This window comes from Canis aureus, chromosome 4, assembly GCF_053574225.1.
Source record: "Canis aureus isolate CA01 chromosome 4, VMU_Caureus_v.1.0, whole genome shotgun sequence".
Taxonomy (NCBI): Eukaryota; Metazoa; Chordata; class Mammalia; order Carnivora; family Canidae; genus Canis; species Canis aureus.
The window spans coordinates 68163541-68169520 of record NC_135614.1 but is presented as its reverse complement, the minus strand read 5'-3'; the positions used below and the strand labels follow the sequence as shown (position 1 = coordinate 68169520).

The following is a 5980-nucleotide window of genomic DNA, read 5'->3' as shown; positions in this document are numbered from 1 at the left end:
TTTAAATTGTTACATGATGAGAGTAATCATTTCATGGTGTTACTTCATGAAATGGGTTATTGCCTAGATTTTAAGTGGTTTGATAGGCAATATTCTTTTTCTTTCATTTAGAGTCATTGAAGAGTAGGAGTTGAAAGAGAAGCCTCTAGATTCTTACTGCTTGAGTTTACCCCAGATCTGCCCCTTCTTCGCTGTGTAATCTTGGGACTTCACCTCTCTAAACTTCCTTTCCCTCATCTTAGAAAATGAGGGTGCCATAATTTCCACCTTATTGGACTGTTGGGACAATATATATAAAAGATTAAAATGGTGCCTTGAAAATAGTAAGCCCTCAAAAAAATATTAGCATTCTTGACATTTCTCATCACATTTCACTTACCAGTGAAGATTGATATATCCCAAGTCACAAAACAATCATGGAAAATGTCAATTTAATTAAGTTTGGATTTCTTTCCTTTTTTTTCCCTCATTCCATTCCAGTATTCTAACTTATTACTAACTCTGCCTTTATCTATGAAACTTACTTATATTTACCAAGTATTTGTTTAGGGGGAAGACTGTCTTTTAAAGTTCAGTTGAGGCACTTATGTTCTCACTCAGGGGCCATGCTAGTCTTCTCTGTATCATTCCGATTTTAGTATTTATGCTGCCAAAGTGAGTACGAGGCACTTATGTTCTAATGTGTGATGATTAGATAGCTTAGCTTCTTCTGAATTTCAGAAAAAGATGGTTTTGTTTTCGCAGTAGAGTTCCTGAGATTGAATGATTGCAGTGAGTGACAGCAAACTTCTCCCAGAGGAACTTCTGTTGCTGCCAGTACCTGAAGGTTTCTACAATGGTTGGCAAGCGTCACAGCAAAGAAAGAAAAGAGTGTGGGGAAGAAATTATTCAAAGGAAGTATGTATTCTTCCCCAAATGGTGGCAATATGAATGTGAAAAAGAAAAGGATATACATTTGAATAGATACATCAAAACTGAAGAAAGGCCATGTCCACGTCTAGGAAGAATCATGAACAAATTCACAGGTCACAGTTTTGGTTTATGCTTCTCTATGTGGTGTACGTGGACCCCTGTCTCCCAACTTACAGTTATCATCATGTAATATGATTGACAGGACCTGTGTTCTTTTGCTGAAATATAGGAAATATTTCAGGAGATGTGAAGAAAAGGTAAGTGATTTCTTTGATGGATCACGATGGCCACAAGACAGCCGGTATTTACCAAAGAGTTACTCTGCTAGGGGTGATGGTAGAAATTACACCTGAAGTGTCACATTTAAGGCTCACTACGACTCCACAAAGTTGCCAGTATTATCATCCCCCATCCCCATTAGTGCCATTATTACTATTAAGGAAATGGGTATCTGGAGACGTTCAATAGCTTTTCCTAGATTGCACAGTCAGTGAATGGCAGAGTTTGTATTCAAACCCAATTCCATCTAACTCCGGAGCCTCAGTATTTTATCCATTATCCTGAGATGTCAGTTCAAACAAAGACATTGTTTGAATTGATTCTGGAAGTATAGGCAGCACCCTAACTGACACATTTCCTAATTGGCCTTCCCTGCTGAGACATTAACTTGTCAACATAGGGCATTATCCTTCATTAGTTCCCCGCATGCCTGGGTAGTCAAAGAATCAAATTGTCCTTCCTAATTTGAAGATGATACCACTGCATGTGTGCTGTGGCTGAGAAAAACCAACATCTGACAAGCAGTTCTTTCCACATCATGTATACATGAAGATTGCTCTCTGGTTTGTGGCTCGAGACTCTGTTGGCAGAGCCTTGCTTCTGTATTTTGTTCTGCCAAAGTGTGGTTAGCTGAAGCTCAGTTTGAAAAAGGCTTCACTATCACTGAGACTATGTACTCATCAGGGCATCTTCTGTTCCGGTCCCCAGCCACTCTTAGCTTTGCCACTCCATCGTCTGGATTGAAGGATCATCAGAAGTCTTTTGGCTTCGCAGGTTCTATATGCAAGGCCTGTTTAAGTAGTGTACTGAGGTCCCTTTTAAATACATGTGTGGTCCATCAGAACTGAGTTGTGATAATTTGCTATTTCAAGGCTAGTGGACAGAATGAACTGCCGACCTTGGTTACTAGGTCTTGCCATTTGTTGTTCTCAGGCCTGAGATACTTGCTCATTGGACGGGAGATGGTGGCCATGTGGCTCATTTATAGGGAGGTTTGGTCACTCTCTGTTTTATAAAACTTCATTGTGGTCAGGTGATTGACCAGGGCCCACCAGTCTATAATTCTTATCTAGTCATCCTACTACCAATTGTCCATGAAAAAAGACAGCTGGTGACTGGGACTAGGGATATACTTGATGACAGCTGCTCACGATAGTTTGACATTTATCTAACAAGTAGGCAGCCGCAGTGAACTCATCTCCTTTGTACAATATCGTCCCTTCTTCTCTTCCTCCTCTTGTTTCTGTACCATATTTATTGACTGCATACTGCAAGCTAGGTATTAGGTTAAGCCAGGGTTTCTCAACCTCAGCATCTTTAATACATTAGTCCAAAAAAGCCTTTGTTGTTGGGGAGCTGTCCTGTGTATTGTAGGATATTAAGCAGCATCTCTGATCTTTATCTACTACTTGCCAGTAGCAGCCTCTCATCTTCTCCTAGGTGTGGCAAATAAAAAATATCTTCCAGAAATTACTAAACGTGTCTAGGGGGATGAAATTGCCCCTAGTTGAGAACATTTGGTCTAAGGATTTTATTAAATTTAATCCTCATAATAATTCTATGAAACAGGTAGAATTATTATTTCCTATTTTACAGGTGAGGAAATGAGGCTTATAATGTTAAGAATTTGCTGAAGTTAATGCAAAAAGTAATTTCTGAAGCTGAGATGATAGCAAAAATCTGACTTTAAATCCTAATGTCTTTTACCTATATGCCATAGTAATTACTATTATATAAATGTTGGGTTCTTTTATTTATTCAGGAACTACATGCTCTGATAGTCCATTCCCAGACCATATTTTAAAAAAAATTTTTAATTGGAGTTCGATTTGCCAACATATAGCATAACACCCAGTGCTCATCCCGCCAAGTGCCCCCCTCAGTGTTCATCACCCCAGTCACCCCAACCCCCCACCCACCTCCCCTTCCACTACCCCTTGTTCATTTCCCAGAGTTAGGTGTCTCAGACCATATTTAACTACTTTCAATCCCTGCATATATTTTATTTTTTCATTATTCTGTGCCTTTGCACATGCTGCTCCTTCTGCCTAAATTAACTTTGTTCTCTCTCTCCATCTAAAGAAAGCAAATTAGTCTTTGTAGCCTGAGCTCTAATGTCACCTCTTCTATGACACTAGATCTGGTCACTGCACGTATACCTACCCACACCTACTCCAACAAGTTGCCAAGAGTATTTTGTATTTACAGGTAGAACACAGATGTAATATTAAGTGACCTTCTAAAAACACAAAATGGAAAGAAATAAGATTGTATTCTTTGCTTTAAAATGTGTAATAAACACATATTCTATCAGATTAGAGATTTTACAAGGTTTTTCTAATGAGACCAACTGTCCCTGGTTTAAAGACTTTGGCTATTTCCTGGTAAAAGGATTGCTGTATCCAAAGGAAATGGTTTGCCCATTAGAATAGGACTTGGACTCATAGAAATAAAGTCAGAAGCATCTGGTGATGCTGCCCATCCCAGCACTGTCCAGGGGGAAAGTATGCTCTGTTAGGCGAATGTAAGCACCCAGTCAGTCTGCTGATTACATTGACTGTGGATATTGGGACAGCAGAGTGGTAGAGTCTGATTTTGACCTTAGGTGTTTGACCATCTCCTACCCCATGTTTCCCTGAGGATGGAGCACATACCACAGGGTAGAGACAAGATGATGTAGGTAATACATGCATGTCCTTAAATAACATAGACTCATATGGTGAAAATGTGATCCACTTAAAATTTTCTACAGACATTCTAATATGTTAAGCAGAAAGTTTCATTTTGGGACCAGTATGTCTTTAATACCAATCTCCCTTTTAAACATAGAGAGATCAGGACTCATGCTCAGGTCCCTTAGCAAATAATAATTTCTGGTTAAATTTAATATTATTACTTAATTTCCATTTATTCTGGTTTCTATAGTATGTTCTGTTCAATCAATCAAAGACTATTGCTATTGCAAAGAAGCAGGCTCCACGCAGGGAGCCCGATGTGGGACTTGATCCCGGGTCTCCAGGATCACACCCTGGACTGAAGGTGGTGCTAAACCACTGGGCCACTGGGGCTGCCCTAAAATTCCTTTTAAAAGTAAAGTAATGGGATGCTTGAGGGCTCAGTGGCTGAGCATCTGCCTTTGGATCAGGGCATGATCCTGGGGTCCTGGGATTGAGTTACACTCAGGGTCCCCACAGGGAGCATGCTTCTCCCTCTGCCTAGGTCTCTGCCTCTCTCTGGTGTCTCTGATGAATAAATAAATAAAATCTTGAAAAAATAAAAATAATAAGTAATACAATGAACTAATTTCAAGAAAAAATTAAAGAAGTAGCCAGATAGGTATGGTAAGAAGATATGTACAAGTCAGGTGGACCTGACTATCCAATTAGGGTGACCAACTCATCCTAACAGGAAAACAGCAAGTCCTGAATCCCACCTCGGTCCTGTGCAAGTTGAGATGGTTGGTCACCCAAAGTAGAATATGAAAATGTTTGGTTTTTCACAAATACTGTATTACTCATTCAAATTGCAGGAAATGCAAGTCAGCCCAGATTATTCTAATGAAGAGACGTACAGGGGTGTGCACAGGTTGAGGGAATGAACCGAGGACCCTGAGGTGGTCCATAGAGACTAGCAACAACTGGAAACTGTTACCTATGTGGAGGCTGAAGATACAAAGGGGAAGAGGTTGTGTTTCCAGGCTCAGGGCCCAGTCAGTGGAGCCGGAGCATAAATGATGAGGTTCCCAGTGCTCTTGAGGGATGAGGGTTCTTCCAAGAGAAGTGGAACCAAGCAAGGAAAGACTAAGGAAGAAGCATCCCAACTTTTCTCTTTTCTCACTCTCTAATTTCCTGCAGGTGCCTCTCAGGAGCTGAACCCAACTGAAGCCTCTGGCAAGGAGGGTAGGGGTGTACATGCGGATCACTGGGGCTAGCCTCTCTGCACATGGTACAAGGCAAAGAAGGGCAGAAAAGGAAGATGGAGAGAAAGGAGCAGAGGAAAACCACATAAAATTCCAAGCTGATGTGATCATCTTCTGGTATGGCTTGTAATACAGGAAGACACTAGGCTGGCCAGCCTGACCTATAAGTGTGTTTTTTTTTTTTTTTCATTAAATGTTAGTGAATCAGCATGCTGGTTTTATAAACCGTGCTTTTGTGAGCTTTGTCAGAGTAATTTTTCCTGAGTCTGATAATCTCTAGGATACTGTTATAATAATGTTTCTGAGAAACAGATTCTGGGTCTGGTGCATTTACCAAGTGAATGTCACCTTGTGCTAGATTGCACAAACAGTCTACTGGCCTCCTTCAGACAAAAAATACACTCAAAACTCATAGTTGGATGACCTATACTCCTTTCATTAAAGTGTTACAGTTACTTCAATTTTAGCACTCTTTGGGTGACCCAGTTGCCACTGGTACTGAATTTCTCACCCACAAACCTGTCTTGCTTGTGAACCAGATTATATCTATTACCCAACCCATGATGGTGGTTAGATTTGGAGTCCTTGGTATGTCATATAAAGTTCTTCGAAATTTGGCTCTTGATTTCTTTGTTAGTTTAGTTTTGTATGGCATATCTTTTTTGATAGTTTTACTTTCAGCTTTTCTGTGCCCTTATGTTTTTGATCTGTTCTTTGTAAATAGTTTATTGTCGAATTTAACTTTTAAAAAATCCAGCTACACACCCACATACATATACACACAACCACACACATATCTATTTATAATTATATTTATTTCTCTATCTATATTGAAAGCCGTAAGTTCATACCAATATTTATTAATTCCAT

General features: G+C 39.8%; 1 non-coding gene across 1 annotated transcript; it reads right to left on the bottom strand.

The window, feature by feature from the left end:
- Nucleotides 1-555: 555 nt before the first annotated feature.
- LOC144313183 (U6 spliceosomal RNA) lies at nt 556-662 on the bottom strand. Its single transcript, XR_013378906.1, has one exon. It is a non-coding gene; the product is annotated as a U6 spliceosomal RNA (small nuclear RNA).
- Nucleotides 663-5980: the final 5318 nt, after the last annotated feature.